Consider the following 19,649-nt stretch of genomic DNA (forward strand, 5'->3'; position numbering starts at 1 on the left):
CTCTAAAACCCCAAACCTAGATCCCTTTGCCTATAAATAGGGGTCTTGGTTCAGCATTACGAGGACCGAAAATTAAGAATTAAAAACCTAGTATTCTCAAAACTCTAATCTCTAAACTTCTCTTACTATCATACTACTTTTCCCTCTTTCTTCCCAACTACTCATTAACCCTAATAAATCCATTGAATCTCTTGAAGGTACGAAGAAGAAAGAAAGTCCATAAACACATTAAACGGAGATTTAACATAAAAGAAGAACTGTTAGTTTCCCGAGCACTTAGAAAAATCACTTTTCCTTTATTGTTTGAATAACTTTAATTAAATAAATAGTGTTTTTTGATCACTTTTATTAATCATGAATAGAATTTGATAATTAATTGTTGTTTTATCACTTAAGACAAGGTGAACATTATTTATTTTGTTCATTTTACGAATATTGATTAAACAAATTATCCCTTGAACTCTACTTGGGAGAAAGGCATGAACGAGGTTTATGAGTTTTCCTAAAACTCATTGGGGACTCCTACTTGTTTCTTACAAAAAAGCGTGATGAGAGTATCATTTCTAATTCAAGGTCTCCCAAACAGTCAGGAATTCAAATCTTAATACACCCTAACAAGTGTAAAGTCCTAGGCTTTTAAATGGCCATGGACATCTAAGAAAGGACCCCCTGCGATGGAATCACTCTCCTTACAGTGGCAACTCCACTGGGGACTTAGAGGTTACAAGATTAGTTCGTAGTTATGGTTTAAGGTTTACGACACTAGGTTGCCTATGGATTGTAACAAGAACTAACTTGGATAATCTCTAGTTAGAGAGCGAGACTCGAATGCATAATATCTTCCATTTTCACAAAAGTAAAATTCAAACAAGCAACATTGCATCATGCATATCATAGCACAGTTTAACCATTGGGGGTTGGCTCATTGACCAGAGGTCGCCAACACTAGGCTTTTTATCCCAAAACCAATAACAATCATCCTACCCATATCGCCAACAAAATGTTTGGAGGGCTATGTCATGAGTTAACACGTTGAGTGATTGATTCGTGCATCGTCCCTTAAGATATGGTACCTTTGGACACCCAGTCTTGACCATAGAATGACATTGTATGCTTTGACGGTTCCTTTTATGTGGTTTTGTGACTACATGAATATGCGCTTCGTGTCTGTTCTAACTAATTCCAACTTTTTACTTAGAGATATAATAAAAAAAATTCGCAAAAACATGGTTTAACAAAAAAAAAATTATCGTTCTTTTCACTTTTTCGAAAAAAAATATATTGTCGAACCTACCTGGTGGCACGCGCAACTGTCAAAGTTGCGCGCACCCTCCTAGCGCAAGTTCAGAAGTTGTGCGCGACACCTCCGCGCAACATTGTGTCTTGCATGCGCCCACTGTTCAACGTTGACTTTGACTCGTTACGAGCAATATTATACAGAGAAAACGATACTACCGCTTCAAGGTTAATCGTTAAGTAGGTGGTAAAAATATTTCTTTGGCTAACAACGTTGTCTAACTTTTACTATGATTGTCTTTTTTCGAAAAACATGTTTTTTTTATCGTTCTTTTTGTGTTTTCGGAAAAAAAAAAACCGCATAAGGTAGATGTTTTCTTGAAGATGCACTTTCCACCTTAGTGCAAGCCGAAAAATTGTGCGCTATACTATTTTTGATTATGATGATTCGTTTACGTACTTTATAATCGAGCTAATGACATAACTTCCTCTGAGGTTTGTCATTAGAAGTTCGCATCTCTTAATAGGACGTCATCAATATGTTTATCCTTAAACGCGCCTATTTTCATGTTCATCATTTTTTTAGTTATAATTGGTCAACCTTGATTTAAGTGTATAACTTATTTACCTCTTCTATGGTTTAAAAAGAAAATCCCAAGAACTTTACTTGGGATGATTTCCTCACACACAAAAAAAAAAAAAAAAAAAAAAAGAGAAATAGAACGAAAAAAAAGAAATGTTGTTCTTACAAAAAAAATTATAAAAAGAGAGTATGATACAAAAAAAATATATATTATGCTTAAAAAAAAGAGAAGATAATGATTGATAAAACTGAGAAAATGATTTAATTATTTCTTGGATTTCACATTCGAAGGCCATCATTCTTTTTAAGAAAATTGTAACGTATTATCCTTTAAAGGTCAGCAATATGAGAATCATAATTGAAAAAAAAAAATGATATAGATCTCTACTACAATCTAAGTGATCAACAAATACCATAGTATATTTGATCCTTTTAAGGAGTGTGTTCGGGTCGAATAATATTTCTAAATATTTGATGGGCATTTCAATCCAACTTTCTTGTCTTTCTCTTCTACCTTCTTCGAAAACAATTCATTAAAAGATAAATCTTTATATGATTACCTTGTTGAAGTCAACACAAATCATGACATTCCATTAATAATTGTTCGTGATTTTTTTGACATTCTTCATCAACAAACTTGCTTAAAGTCAATTCGTATTACAAGGATTAAAAAAAAAGAAATAAAACAATCATTTTGACTTTGGTTCATTGTTTGAATGCTTGGAAGAAAATTTTTAAGTGAACGCGCTCAATTTGTCGTGACACACATTGCTAGATCATCTTCCACATTCGCATAGTAGTCCAATCATGGATGACAAAGCAACATTGAAGAAACTTAGAGAGGAACTCAGAAACCTAAAGGCCCTACGAGAAGAAGATGCCAAAATGAAGGCTCATAAAAAAGTAGAAACGGATAAAATAAAAGCAGAAGAAGAAAAAGAAAAAATTCTACAAGAAAAAGCAAGAGCCTAAAGAGTAGAGGCCTTGGAGAAACTTGTCCTTCGAGCTAACTCAGGGAATAAGTACTTCAATTATGAGCTTGCACCACAACCTAGTGGCAAGACTCTCCTAGAAAAGTTTTTGACTCTGGATTTGCCAACCTTTAAGGTTACAGACAATCCTAGGACTCACTTGATGAGCTTTATTAGAATTATGGCATTGAAAGGGGTTGAGCCAAGCCTATATGCATGTACTTTTCCCTTTCCATTGGACCTAACTGCTAGATCATGGTTTTATAACCTCGATGCAAAACAAACTTCCACTTGGAGTGGCGTTGTAAAAGTGTTTTAACCCAATATGGAGATAACATCGAGCTTACAACTACCTTGTGCGATCTCAAATTGCTTGAGCAAGGGTAAGAAGAAGGATTCATTGTCTTTTTTTCCAGGTGGCGATCAAAGATTGCTCTTATTCCACAAAGACCTCCGGATCACGAACTTGTCCCAAAGTTCATAGACAATATGTCTCCACCATACAAGTGCCATTTACAATACCTTGGTTTAGACACATTTCAAAAAGTCTATACTGTGGGAATATTAATTGAAAGGAACTTGATAAAAGAAACTATGAATCATATAGATGGACTTGATTTTTAGAGAGGATTTCACCTACATTGGAAACGGGCAAAGCTCAACGACGCGATCTCAAGAAGTTGTCACCAATTCAAGATGTAGCACCCTGGGTCTTGTTTTGTTTCTTTCCTTTGTTTTCTATGACAGACAAAGAGATTCATGCTATCGAATCTACTTATTTTGTATTCTCATTAATTAATGAATAAAAAATATATTTTCAAGTACGTCTATCTTGTTCTTTTTTCAATCTCTTTATTGAAATTGGCTCACATTAAATAAAACGTCCACATACAAACAGGCAATATCAAAAGACATACATACTCAACACTTTAAGAATCTTGTTAAGCTTTGGCTTACTAAATCTATCTAATGAAAAGAATCCCATCTTAGGCCGACAAAGAAAGGATATGATGAATTCACCAACACAAGAGGCAACTTTAAACTCCACAAATATAATCCCCTGTTCTTAACCTTAGAGAAAATCCATGTTTTTGGCAGCCCTTTTGAGCCTCGTGAATTGAGCCTTAGTTATTCAACCTACATTATTTCATACCTTGGGATGGGAATGGTGCAATGATACAAATAGGAAATTAGGGGAACGAAGCATAAGAAGGGGACACAAAGTTAGTCTAAACCAAAAAGAAAAGATAAAAAAATCGTTCCAAACCCAAAAAAAAACTTGTTAGAAAAAATAAAATAAAAAAAGGAAAAAAAAAAACAAAAGAGAGATGACAACGAAAAGGCACCTAATGTAGGAAGTTGCCACACAAAGAAGAAAGGTTTAAATTTGAGAAGAACCAAAAGTAAGGGATTTTGGGAGTATACTTGAGCTTGTCCATTGTTCATAACCCCAAGCCTAGAAACCTTGGAAAGGCTCTCCTTGAGGTAGACCATAACCATATACTAAAATCATCATTCCATGAAAATATGGCCAATCTTAGGCCTTTGCACATATGGACCTACTATTGAGTAGTCATGCCCATGTATAAAATGCATGAAGTGTTCAGTTATGTTTTCAAGATCATATAAAAAAATTCAAATGATTTGGATGATTTGATAGCCATTGGCTTGATTACATCATGTTAGTAAAGAAATCGAATCAAACTAAATTCGATGTTTTCCATATCTTTTGCCAAAGAAAAATGAGATGATTATCACATTAAAAAAATCATCTTATTTTCTTTTAATAATAGGGCTATTTATTACCAAGGTAATTCAGGTTCTATATACATTGCCTAGAAAGAAAAATAGTTAACACAATAAATTGATTTTATATATCGACAGCCTTGAGGTCAAATTTAGATGTCTTTTACAACTCTTGAGCATTGGTCTACTCACTTATCATGAACAACTAATATGTCCGCCTGCGTGGGATATCTCCATCTTCTCTAAGCGAGGAACATTGATTGAAATGATTGCTACATGAAAAAAAAGATCGTTATCACTATCACACGTATACCTCACTGCCAAGTCATCACGATGATTCAAATATTAAGTCAATAATCCTTGCTTTTCGAAAACATGTCTAATATTCTTTCTTTATTCTTCTATGGGAAAGTTGGATTCCCCTTTCTTTTTATAAAAATCCATCTTTTTTGTTTATTTCTTTTTTAGGGGGTAAGTCAGGATGATCCCTCCCATTTAGCAACAAAAATACTCGGAATTAGTATAATTTTTCCGCTCTTTGCCTCAAATTGGGGGCTTAAAAAAACCAGGACATCCCCACTTCTCTGTATTTACATATTTGAACACGATATTTATGCTGCGAAATCAATGTCATGCAACGCTTATTACGAACCATCTTAATAACTTAAAATGACAATGAGAAGAATACCATTCCTATTATTTGACCAAGATAATTAATTATGTTACTAGATCAAACAATTTATGATAAACATATGCAATATTCCGCAAATTGAAAATACAAATCTTGTGGCCTTAAATAAATATGAGAAACATCCCCTAGCATATGTATACATGAATTCCAAAAGCCACCTAAGTCTACACTTGGGGGCTTCAAATTAAAAATATAAGTCTCACCATAACTTTCATTTTAAAATGAGACCATATTTTTGAAAGTGATTCGAATTATTTTATAAATTATTCTAACACTTCACCAAACCTAGGTTTGATAAAAAAAATTGTTTTCAAACTACGATGCTTATTTAATTGCAAGAAATTCACTTTCAATTAGCAAAATATGACAATGATGACAAAAAGTAAAACTTAAACAAAATCAAATATACGAAAGTTTGCTCACATTTTTATATCTTTGTTGAAATATGTTGCCAATTACAACTTACCTTCATCAGTCTTGGACAAAAAAAGTAACACTCAATTACTAGCTAGACTTTTCTTTCAATTTGGGTTCAATTTTGAAAATAATATTGTGTATTTTCCCAACAATAAAATGTTTATTTTCAAAACAAACTTTTATTTAAAATATTGAACCCTTTCCAAATTTTTAATTGTAGTTCGAAATAACATGTCTCTAATAAGAAATACTATTCAAAATTTCCTTTCTGAATTTTTGTTTCATTTCCTCAAATAAATAAATTTTCAGATTCTCAATAACTATTTGGATAATACGTGTATGTACATTTATATTTTCAAAATGAATGAACTAAGATTCAACTTCCTGGCTCGAACTTGTTCTCATTGGCTTAGGGATGGTAAACAAACCACCTGCAAGACCAAAATCAATGATTGATTAGAACAAAGGAAATATGTAATGTTTTAAATCAACTTTGAGAATAAAATCACCACAATGATCCTTACAAACTTTTAGACATTAGGTATGATATAAAAAACCTTAAACACAATTGTTTTGGTTTATAAACAAGCAAAGAACTAACTTTCTTTCTCGAATATGACTTTAACTAAAATGGGAAAGCTGTGTCATAGTCCTAAATATCTCAAAACAAAAATAGGACATATATAAAGGTCCATCACAATATCATGATTATATGAATGGCCTAAATAATAGCAAGTCATTAGAACTACCCCAAATTGGGGGCTCCAAGACTTGAGAAATAGCAAGAATGCGCATAACCCGACAAATGGCGGCTCCAATATCCACAAAGAAACAAAATGAGATATTTATGCCATTCGAGCTACTTTCGAGAATCACCTAAATAGTTGTAGATCTAGAGCCTTATAATTTTCAAATGCATCACAATGATTTGATAATCATTTTGTTCCTTTAAAAATTAAGTTTGCAACTGAACTCGGCCATGAAACACGTTACATATTCAAGCCATTTTCAAGTTCAACTTCAAGAACTAATCTTAGTGCATAATTGTTGTTTCAATACTTCAATTTACTATGAAGATTAGAGAGAATGATGACTAGTATAGAGCAACAAAATCATGATATTAGCGCATATGAAAGTTTAGTAATCAATCATTCATCATGAAAGTTGTATCAAGACACATTATTAACATAAGACAAAAATTTCTTGAGCTAAAATGTAAACAAAAGACACCTAAATTTGAAATTAAGGAGTCTTCATTCTAAATTGTTCTCCATTGTTGCACACATTGGAATTTCGCAAGTAGGATAACATCTACTTTCTCGAGCTTCAAAATAGTGACAAAATTTGAACTCAAAAGAAAGAATTCAAAAGTAGCAAGAATAGGCAAAAAAATTGAAGAATATTTCATTTTTCCCCTTACTTGTTCTAATGAACGACCAATATTTCAATAAAATAGGGGCTCAAAAGCCCGAAGTATAGCCAAACTATTCCAGTTCGATGATCTCTTTTAGAATTTCCTAAAACTAACTAGTTTTGTGGAAATCTTGAAATCACAGTTTTATAAGTGAATAATAATAACCATCGGTTATTTTTTATCAATGATAAAACCAATTTTGCAACTTACGCATGAAAAAAAACATGAGTCGCAAGAACAAATTCGTAATATTATAACAGTTTAAAATTTCTTTAATCATTTTAATTCATAATTGTTGTTCTAAACACATTAATTTACATTAAAATTAACAAGTATAGTCTATGTGAGAGAAAAAAGAGAGAAATAAAGATCAAGCACAAAGTCAAAATTAGAATGAACAAAAAAAAAACACATATATGCTTGACATGCTCATACAGGATCAATACTTTATCACTTCACATGAAATTTGTTGTAATATATTGCTTAAACATGTCACAACAACAAACAAACAAATTCATGACAACAAATCCAATCGAAAACCCCAACTTTTGTTAGGATTCTTCATTCGATTTCTCCATTTTATTGACCAAGACCAAAGTCTGGTAGAATAAAAGGAGAAAGATTTACTTTTCTTAGCTTCAAACGATAATAAAAAATGGAAAGAGATCAAAATTGGTAAAAGAAGAGAAGAAGAAAGAGAGTTGGAGATCGTGCTTCACCAAATCTTTTACTAATTCAAATGTTGCGTGGAACTCATTATGTTGCGCGTGGAATCCCAGCGCAACCCAATTTCTTGTGCGCGCTTGGCCAGCGCGACCTACTGAGTTGCGCGCGAACATTAGTCACTTAAAAGACCAGTATTTAGATTTCGATCCGTTTTGAATTTTTCTCAACGGTTTTATACGTTGTTAGACATAAACCGCGAGAATTATCAAAATCTTTCAAATTGCTTTGCATTTTGTAGTTTGCTTTCTTCTTTGTTAGTTTTTTGCATCATCTTCCATGCACACCATGCTTTGTGCCTTCCCTATGCATACGTTTTGTAATTTTTTTGTAATAGTGTCTTAAGACGTTCCGTGGTGGTGCTTTATGTAAAACCACCCATATATAGGTTTTTCATTCTACTGTACTGACGTTATAAATGTCCGGCTTTTCTTCTTTTCTAACGTCCAAAGCAAAAGGAAGGCGTTGTAATGCAGCGTAAAAATGCAAAAGGTGTATCGTACAACGTAAAATTGTACGGCGTAGGTGTTGCGTAAAATTTCATTTCAGCCCAAGCTTTGCGAGATCTACCTCTCGGAACTAAAAGGTAGAGGATTACTTTAGGCGTTAGGTCACGAGTCAACAGGCGCACTGAACCCTCAGGAACAAACACTTCTTGATTGGAAGCAAATACGGTAGTTAGTGAGCTTACTAGCTTACCGGACTGTTAGGGTGTCCGTCCACCCCCTGTATAAAGAAGCGACGAGACAATGTCGCGCCTATGTAGTCACATGCCCCCAGTCCTGAGACACGTGTACTCATCTTGTGGACAAAACTGCTAAGAGAATTGTTGACTTTCTTCCCTATAACTAGATTTAGATATATGCCTCCAGTCTTGAGACATGTATTTCTATCTTGTGGACATCCGACTCGAATACCGGACCATTTCGACTCGAATACCAAAAACACCTTTTTCATCTTTTTACTTTGTTAAAGAAAGGCTAAATTTTCAATTAAATATCGACGGACTTAAGACCAACGATGACATGATTGAGAGGAAATCATCCCCTTTTTATTCTTTTCTAAAACCGATCTCTTCTCATGACTTGACATCACCCAGAAAACCTTTACTTGTAAAAGCGTTCTACTACTGCAAAGGATCAGTCTAGATTCTTTAGCGCGTTAAGACTAGAAAAAAACTTTTCCTAGCCTTAATTGCTACTTGTTTGGAACACTAAGCGAACAAAGGATTGTTTCTACATCCTTAACATTACTGAAAGATTGTCTATTCTTTGAGAACTTGCGGAATGAGTCTTAGATTTATTTCCTTGACTACTTTGATCATCATCTATTCTAGACTCGATCAAAGTGGGGGCTAACTGTAGACACCTACTATTGGCCTCTTGTCCCGAAAGGAAATGCGATGATGTTACAAAAATTCGTTCTTCATGTTAGATAAAAGTTGAAGTGTTTATGGACTACAAAAAGCATTATGAAGTAAGTTAAAATCCATATTTGAGACCAAGTTATCTTAGAGCCTTGTCCGATTACTAATTAGGCCTAAAACATGTTCATACATGTTTAAACTTGATTAATAACGGACCCAAATGAGTCAAATGCAATGATTGGATCCAATGGAACCTTTATTGTTGTAAACCGAGCCAAACACATAAATAAATCATAAAATTCCCTTGAATGGCCTATACATATGGATATCCCTTTCAAAGAGATTTCCAACGGTATATTATAAGCCCAATTCCGAGCCAAACAAAGAAGTTATGATCAAAACACTAAACCGAGCCTAAAACCAACACCCTTGCACTCCAACGGCCATAACTTTTGAACCATAACATATTTTAACCTAATTCTAAGGGAATTAGAAATTAGACATTCATATCTTTCCAATGATATCTCACACGCCTTAATCGGAATCCGCAATAAAAAGTAATGGAAGTTTTAAAAATGCGCTTTCGTATAAGGCAAACCGCAAACCAGCGCAAATCAATCAGTTGCGCGCGCCTGGTGCGTGCGACTCATTGAGATGTGCGAGGCACCCAGTGCGACTCGGCGAGTTGCGTGCGCCACCGGAAATCACGACTCTAAAACCCTAAACCTAGATCCCTACGCCTATAAATAAGGGTCTTTGTTCGGCATTACGAGGACCAAAAATTCAGAATTAAAAACCTAGTATTCTCAAAATCCTAATATCTAAACTTCTCTTACTATCATACTACTTTTCCGTCTTTCTTCCCAACAACTCTTTAACCCTAATCCATCCATTGAAGCTCTTGAAGGTACGAAGAAGAAAAATGTCTATAAACACATTAAACGGAGATTTAACATAAAACAAGAACGGTTAGTTTCTTGAGCACTTAGAAAAATCACTTTTCCTTTATTGTTTAAATAAATTTAATTGACCAAATAGTGTTGTTTGATCACTTTAAACAAAATTTTAAATAATTAATTCACATATTATTCTTTTATTAATCAAGAATAGAACTTGGTAATTAATTGTTGTTTTATCACTTAAGACAAGGCGAATATTGTTTATTTTGTTCTTTTCACGAATATTGATTAAACAAAGAATAACGAATTTTGCAATATAATTCCTACGTGATTAATGCTTATAAATAAAATCAACTAACTTAGTCTTTAGGTATCACGTTGCATATATTGTTTGATAATGAAATTGTGAAAAAGGAAGAGCTAGTAGAGGTCGTACTAGGGCTAAGATAGCAATTCCCCTCCAAAGGGAACGTTATCTTAGTACCCTCGCTCCCGAACTCATTTCTTGTTTATGTAGACCAATTTGGGCATGGGTAAACTTACGATTCATGCTAATTATCCCATAAACTCTACTTGGGAGAAAGGCATGAACGAGGTTTATGAGTTTTCCTAAATGGCGACTCCTACTTGTTTCTTACAAAAAAGCATGATGAGAGTATCATTTCTTATTTAAGGTCTCCTAAACAGTCAGGAATTCAAACTCTAATACACCCTAACAAGTGTAAAGTTCTAGGCTTTTATATGGCCATGGGCATCTAAGGAAGGACCCCCTACGATGGGATCACCCTCCTTACAGTCAGCAAGTTTGTTCTTTGGTTAAATTTATGCCTTATGGCCTATGGGTATTATTGGTGTTTCTATGTATCAGTTGTAGTATCAATTAATTGTGTTACTAGCTGATTGATTATTGTTTTAGAAGTTACACATGTTTTAACAGCTATGCATATGTATTATTAGGAGTCTATGAAGCCCTTGAACTCCTAGATGGAGGTAAAGACTACATGGGAAAGGGTGTTTCTAAGGTTATTTTTAGTGTCAGTTTAGTGGTAGGCATAAGAACTTCCTTTTGATTCAAGAACTATGTTTTTCTCATAATGGTTATTGTATATGTGTAGGCTACCAAAATGTTGATGAGATTATTAGCCCTGCTATGGTTGGCAAGGTATGCTTAATGTTGAGAATCTATTAGTATTCAATCTTCACTTTTTTCAATTGAACAAGGAAAAAAAAATTGGATTAATTCTTGGATGGTTATATTGCTGAACATGACTATATATTCTACTGCATTTCGTTTGAGATTCTTGTATGTTGATTTTCAGTTCAATCAATTGAGTACTTTACTCATAATGGGGATTGGGATTAATTTTTTTGGTGTATGCATGTTAATTGTTATGTGTTTAGCTAATAAAGTTGGGAATTTTGTGAATTATATGGTTTTCTTTGTGTATGATGTTCGGCAGTTGCGGTTCAATTTAATATTGAGGGTAAAATTATAATATCTGGGTTTTTCTAATTGAAGTGGGTGAAATTAGATGTGGTATACTATTCTTATATACTTATGTTACAACCATGGAGCTTATAAATAAATTTCCCCCGAGGATGTATGTGGAAATTAGAGTTGGATAGTGTTTTAGATGGATTTTTTTTAATCATATTTTAGTTCCGAAGATATGAATTTTAGATTTGCCAAGAATAATAATTAACGGTTTTTTCTCATGAGGCTTGGATGCTACAGGTTGTAGAGTTTGGTTCTTTATGAATTTTGTGAGTCGTGAAGTAGTTTAGAACTATTTTCTAAACATGTAGATGATTGGGATGTTGTAGGTAAGTAATTTTTATGAACTGTGTTCTTTATGAATTGAAAAGTAATTTTTACTCTTCTTGATATTGGATGAAAATAGTGATTGAAATGTACTATTTTTTAATCTGTGTTTGTCCATGTGAAATTTAGATGAGTAAATTTAGAATCCTGTAGTTGTTATTGGTATTGATGAGTTTATGTGTATGAGCCTTTCGTTTGATGCTAAAGATTTTTATTTCTTGAGATTTATCTTTTGCTTTATTAGGATAGGATACATGTAATGATATACAAAGGCTTTTGGGTATAAAAAACCGCTTATTTAACTAAATTTACAAATTACATATTTGCACTCACTTAAAATTTTGAGTTTATTAATAAGGACCCAGTTCAGACACTCATCTTTGAGACAGAGGTTTGATCCTAATCCTGGTTACTATTTTGTTGATTTTGTATGTTTTATTTGGCAATAGAAAACTTCTCTATTGTCTAGTTTTATTATACTCCCTTTCATAACGTAAGTTGGAATGCATAGATGAAGATGCAAAATATGGTTTCTGCTACCTTGGTGTGCACATTATGTTGCCTGGACTTGCTGGTGCAGTTTCAAGGCTTCTTTTTATTTTACTGTTGGGTTAATAGCCAATTTCTTTAAATGTGCTAATATTGTTGTGCATGTGTGGTTTGTGCTTTTTGGGTTTTGGTTTTGGTTTTTGTAGACACCTAAAAATGTCTCCCCAAAACCAAACCAGATGATGAGCAACCTTTCATCGCCATTATTGGTCGGCTTCAATATTTAATCCCGAGAGTGCTTAAAAAAATCGTATTTAATTAAATTCAATTTTTGAATAGTCCATGGATCAGTCTTGATGATTAGTCAAAGCATAGTTCTTTTTTAATTTCACCTTAAACCTTTTTATTTTATTATTTTGTTCCAAACCTTTTTATTTATTTTATTATTTATTTTGGTCCAAAACTTTATTTATTTATTTTGGCCCAATTAACAAATTAGAAATGGCTCGAAATTATCAATCGACACTTAAAAATGCTGAACGAAATTAGGGTTAAAAATGAATTTAGACAGAAAAATGGACTAAAGGCTCCCGGCCGGGTCACGGCAATTATCCACCGTGTCACGAGAATTTGCCCCATCTGATTTTGGGATTCCCCGTGACACGGTGCCTTTGCAGTGACACGGGGCAATTCAGTGTCCTTTCTACGTAAATCCTTCACGTGTTTTATTCCCCGTACCCTAAATATTTCCCGCGTCACACATATGTCCACCATGTCATGGGAATTTGTCCCGTCTTACGGTGCCAGGCATCATGTCACGGTGCGCTCTTGACCCGTGCCATTTATGACACCTTTAGGCTATGTTTTCTTTATATTTCTATGCTCCTTTGTAGTCGTTTATGTCGTGTTTTTAGAGAATAATGCTCGATTCGCGTGTTTTTGTGTTAGTTTAGAGAAATGCATGCTTTTAATGGCTTTCTTATCATTTTATTCATTTCTCGGCTATTTCTCTTGCTTCTCCGTTTCTTTGTCTTGTTTTGTAGGTAAGTCGCGGGCTATATGCATGGGAATTGACAATAGCACCCACTAGGATCAATATGCACTTTTCGGAATTGAATTTGAGTTTGAAACAAAGGAAAACGAAGGATTGCAAAGTATCAAATAGGACCTTTGTGCATTGTTTTAGTCATATCTCAAGTTCTACAGATCGAATTAGGGTGATTCAAGTTGAATTGGAAACTAGACTTGAATATCTTTCCAATGATAGCCTCACGCCTTCATACGATTCTTAGATCGGAAGTTACAGCCTTCTAAAGTTGGCCCTGGAAAACTGCCACGGGCGCGGGCTACAGTACCCGCGGGCGCGGGGTTGCTGCAGCTCCAAAACTGCCGTGTTTGGGTAGTAAGCACCCGCGGTTGTCCCAAGGGCTCCTCGAGGGCACGGGCCTTGGCCCCGCGTGCGCAGGCTTGGGCCGCGGGCGCGGCTATCGGGGTGTCCGTTCCCCTCCGCGGGCGTGGGTTTCTAGGTCTTTTACAATTTTAAGCTTCTTTTCTCCTATTGTTTATATAGTTTTTGGTTTCCTTTATTCTTCAATCATGTAATTCTTTAGTTTTTGTATAGTTTGCTCTCTCGTAGGTTGATAGCTTCTCTCTCTAGATTAGGCTAGATTAGGAGTAGTTTTAGAGAGAGAAAGTGAGGAATTTCAATGGTGATTGAGAGATTGAAGATGCAAGTGTGACAATTGTGTTAGAGATCTTCTTAATTATCAATGAGAATTTCTAAACTCTATCTCATTCAATTGCTTTGTTTAATTTGATGTTTGTTTGGTTTAATTTTGATGTTTGATGCTTGATTAGTGTAATTGTTCTTGGTATTTTGTTGATTCTTGATTTCCATAGTTGTTAGTTAATAGATGATGATTCTTGAATAGTTGTTTGGCTAGGAATTGGGTGAAACTTGTATGATTGATTAATTGTGATTAATTTGGGAATTGTGTTGATTGATTGTTGAGATTAAAGTGATTAGTGAAGGTTTGCATGTGTGTAATTCAATTTGGCCTTGAGAATTATGCTAGATTGCATTGTAATTGCTATTGACATGAACAATTGATTTAGGAATTGCAATTATCAATTGGTTTTGATTGTGATTCTCTTAGTTTGTTATTCATAGTGAACCCTAGCTTAACAATTAGGAGATAGCTCTTTGATTCCTATTGATTGCTCTTATCATTTAGTCCTCACAACCTTTGATTGGCATGCTCTTCCCAAGTTGTTGCAATTGACATGATTACTTGTTGATCCCTGTTCCTAGTGTTTTATTTCCTTGGTTACTTGTTTTGCTAGTTGTTAGTATTCTCTCTTACCTTCGGCTTCGACCTAGCTTAGGTGCATAATTGAAAGTGCTTGAACATTACCGTTTCTTTGGGTTCGACCCTTGACTTGCCTCTATACTCGTATTTAGGTTTGTTAAGTGTTTATAAATTTAGTTTGACCGAGGGAAAATTAGATAACGACCTAGTTTTCCCCTCGTCAAAATGGCGCCGTTGCCGGGGAACGGTGTCAATGTTTAAGTGTTTTTGATTGCTTGAGTCTAGGTCTTTGTGTATACTTTTCTTTTATTTGATTTTTTTGTTTGTTTTGTATAAAATGGAAAATACCTCATTTCCTCAATTAGAGGGATGAACCATTTTGGGTGTACTTTAATAGACTAGAGAACTTCATTAGTTACCATGGTTGTCATATTTGGGAGGCTTGCGAGATTTGTTATCATAATTTGAATGAGCAAACTAGAGACATTGTTGAATGCATGTTTAATGGTGGATTTCAGGCATTGTCTATCGATGATGCTTGGGACTTTTATGTATGGTTTGCTAGAGATAGTTGTGATCGTGGTCATAGTTATTCAAATGCTTCCATTGATGATTGTTATGGTCCATGTTCCATGAATTATGAACTTTGCATGCTTACTGTGCCCCCATTCCCCAATTTGATGATGCCACTCATATCTCTAATGTTGATCCTTGCATGCTTGCACATAATTCTTTCCCCCATGATGCTCCTCAATGCTCTTCATCTTTCCAATCTTTAGATCCTACCTTTGAGTCTTCTTATAATCAAATTGGTGATTCTTTGAGAAAATTGGAGATGAATTCTAATTTGGAACCTAATGAGATGAGATATTTAGAGATTGTGAGAAACCAAATGGAAATGTTGAAAAAGTTGGAAGAGAGTAATGAGGGTGTTTTTAGGAAGAATGAGGAGATGGAGAGTCAATTGTCATCAATATTGAATGTGAATGAAGTTTCTACCACATTGGTAGGTATGGAAGACGATGATGATGATTGTTTTGAGAGCTCCAAAGTATGTGAGGAGGATGTTAGAGAGCCCATGAGTGAGGAAAAGGGTGTAGAGATGGATGTTCCTAAAGAGAGTTTGCATTTTAAACCTCCTTCCAAATTTGAATTTCATTCCATTTAGCCTTTAGATGGAATTCAAGAGAAACTAAAAAATGTTGGCTTCTCTTAATTTTGAGGAAATGGTAATTCAAGTAATGAAGGATGGGACATTGCAATTTTTGAAGCGTGAAGAAGTTGTGAGGAAAAAGAGTAAGGACGAGGAGGATGAAATAGTCTCCATAGGAGATTGGATGTTTGAGGGTGATGAGGACCAAGAGGTTTTGAGTGGTTAAAAACCAATTGGTGAGTCAATTCTCCCACCCACCTCCCTTGATTGTGATTTCATTCTTCCATTCCTTAATTTTAAAAACCAACCTTCTTCTACCCCATCTCCTTTGATTAATAACCATGGTTACTTTGAGGGTGAGGCCTTGAGCTTAGACGACTTTGATGAAGAAAAGGTCCCTTATGATAAGGTTGAGGAGGTAGAGCCTACTTTTGATGATTATGAAGATGAGAGTGAAGTGTTTGGTGAGGTTGAATCTCCAACTCCTATCCCAAATCTTAAACCATTGCTTTCTTCTTTCACCTTTGATGATCCTTTCTCTTCTAAATTTTCCACCATTGAGAATGGTGAGGCCTTTTTAGAGGGAGATTGTACTTCTCATGTTTATTTTGAGCTACCTCCCAAGTTTGACCCTCAACCCTTTGATGAGCTTCCTTTGAACCTTGATGATGATTTGAAGCTTTTGAGAGCTCATTTAGGGTGTGAAGTATTTGAGGAGGGTGTGATTGAGAATAAGCTAAATTTGAATAATGACGAGTTGGAGAAGAGCCCTTTGGATGTGAGTTCATTGGATGAGAGAGTTTGTGTTTCAATAGATAGTGGTGTAAGTGAACAACCAATTCCTATTTCTTTACCTTGCACCTCATCTTCAAGAAAGCTTGATCTTATTCCCTCCTATCCCATGTCATTACATTCTTTTCTCATATCCCCTCCTCTTGAAAAGCCTTTAGTCCCCCAAGTGCCTCATTTGATGACTTTTGAGGACGATGGTGGGATTTCCAACCAAAAATATTTTGTTGAGAAGAGTATGCCTTCTTCTTTTTCTTTTATTTCTCTTCCTTTTTCTTATATTCTTGTTTTTCCCTTCTCTCTTTCTTCTTCTTGGCATACTTCTTCTCAACTCCATAGGTGTGCACTAATCTTGTTGCATGCCTTTATTTTGTCATGTGCATACTTACTCTCCTATGAAATGTGTAGTAGTGCATTTGACAAGCTCTTGCGCGCGTTGAATTATTATTTTCTAGAGCGGTCAAGCTTGGAACTTAAGCAAGCCTTTCTCGGGAAGTAACCCATGTTTTATTGCTTTCATTTTCTTTTCTTTTTAGAATAGATTTTATCTCATGGAAATGTTTGTGTTCCTTTTGCTAGGTACATGACTTGATATACTTTGGTGCTTCTATTTGGTTCAAGAATCAAGGAAGATTGGCACCACATTTGCTAGCATATAGAAGGCAAGATTCAATATTAGAGGTTGTTAGCTTTGAAAGGTTAAAATTGGGTCATTTGCGGGTATTTACACCCACCTAAAATCCGGTAATATCCTTCCTTCCTCTTTCTCTAGTGGATGATGACTTGTTGGACATATGTTGGTTTGATTGGATTAATCTCCTTTTTTTTCCCCACCCGTGGAATATTTGATTTATGTTTGAGCATGTTGTCTCATTCAATCTTGGGGGAGGGTATTCTATCATGTTTGGTGGAATGTTGATTCATATATGTCATGCACCTTTTATATGCTTTTCCATGTTCTCATATTTTGAAAAACTCCAAAAAGATTTTTGTTTCCATCAAGGCAAATTTGCAATGTGTTTTGTTTTGTTCTTGCTTTGGACATAATAACATTTGGACTTGTATAATTGAATGCTATTCTTCCTAAATGGTAGTGGTGTGCACGGTTTGAGATTACGTTTGGTTGATTCTAGGATAAAGCATGCTAAGGTAGTTGTCTAGAACTAGGGGGATCATGAAGCCGGATTCTACTTGTTTGTGGCATGTTTGGTAGTTGCTCCCTATCTTCTTTTTGACAACCTTAGTGAGTTTATGCTACAACCATGTGAGATTTATATTTGTTCAAGCTTTCATCATATTCTTGCATGAGCGGCATGGGGTCCTTGACTTTGCAAGCCTAATCTATAAAGCTTGATGTATGATTCTTAAACCCGAGACTGAGCTATCTAGGGAGGACAAAGGCACCTTTTTCGGGGTGGTATTTTTCATTTTTAGGTTAGTTTGATTCATATTTGTTTTTGGGTTTCCATTTTCCTTCTTGCAACCATTTGAGCCTTATACCTTCTTTTCAAGCCACATCTTTAGTTCTTTGGCCTTTTGTTTCATTTTCTTCCTACTCTTGGTTTTTTGTGAAGCAAATTGATCACGTATGATGGAGTTTGTGGTGGATAAGTTGGAAATTTGGTTTTTATGAGTGCTAGTTTGTGATTAAGTCTTCTTTGTGAATAATGGCAAGTGTTTAAGTAAAAGTCGTCCTTAATCATAAAAGGCATGGACTAATAAATTGCATTACAGAAAAAGCTGTCCGAATTTAGCAAAGGCGAGGACATTGCAAGTTTAAGTAAAAAAAGAGAAAAAATATTTGAAAAAAGTGAAAATTCAAAAATATTTTGATGTATTCTTTTCTCCTTCTAAGCATTGAGGACAATGCTTCATTTAAGCTTAGGGGAGAAGCGTTTACGCTTTTTATATATATTTCTTGTTAGTGTAGCTTGAAATAAGCTTGGGGGTGTTGCTTTTGCTTGGTGATTTCTTGATCGTGTTGTTAAGGATTGATCACCCTTTTGCTTCACTTTTTAGGAAAACCTCCAAATTTTAAATTTTAGCCTACCTTCACCCTTTATGCCTTATGTTACAACCTTGGGGAAAGACCTTTCGACCTAGAAAGTTGAGTCACTATTCGGGGGAGGGAATCATGGGTCATTGCCTAAGGAAAGGGGATGCGAAGTTAAGATGTCGAGTAGCCTAAAAATTTGATCTTTTTCCGGTTCCTTCGCGGAATCTATGAGATGCTCACTATGGGGAGATATGAGATTAGTAGGAGGAACGCGGTAAGACCATTTAGGATGAAAGTGGAGTGTGATAACTAGTTCCTATGCTTAGCATTTTTATGTTTCAATCAACCTTAGGTATCTTATAGTGTGCACTCCCTTACTTGTTTAGAAAGATTTGCATTCATTGTGCTTGTACATTTGCAAAAGTCCTTTCATGAACATTTGTTTGCTTTTCTTGTATTTTGTTTTCTTTTTCATGCTTTGCCTTGTTTGTATTATTATGAGAGTTATGGGTAAACTCTTAGGATACCCTTACGAGAGCATCACTCGTCCTCTAGAGCGATCTAGGGGTTTAAATGGCTTGTCTTTAGTTGCTAAAATTGACCGTGATTCCTACGAAAGTGAGTTAGTGTATATTCCCATCTTCTCTAGTTTTCTCGTTTCTTTCTTTGCTTGAATAATGTCGTCATTTTTCCCTTGGGTTGGATTTTGTTTTGCTCGAGGACGAGCAAAAGTTTAGCTTGGGGGAATTTGATCCGTGCCATTTATGGCACCTTTAGGCTATGTTTTCTTTATATTTCTATGCTCCTTTGTAGTCGTTTATGTCGTGTTTTTAGAGAATAATGCTCGATTCGCGTGTTTTTGTGTTAGTTTAGAGAAATGCATGCTTTTGATGGCTTTCTTATCATTTTATTCATTTCTCGGCTATTTCTCTTGCTTCTCCGTTTCTTTGTCTTGTTTTGTAGGTACGTCGCAGGCTATATGCATGGGAATTGAAAATAGCACCCACTAAGATCAATATGAACTTTTCGGAATTGAATTTGAGTT

This window comes from Chenopodium quinoa, unplaced genomic scaffold (assembly GCF_001683475.1).
Source record: "Chenopodium quinoa cultivar QQ74 unplaced genomic scaffold, ASM168347v1, whole genome shotgun sequence".
Lineage (NCBI taxonomy): Eukaryota > Viridiplantae > Streptophyta > Magnoliopsida > Caryophyllales > Amaranthaceae > Chenopodium > Chenopodium quinoa.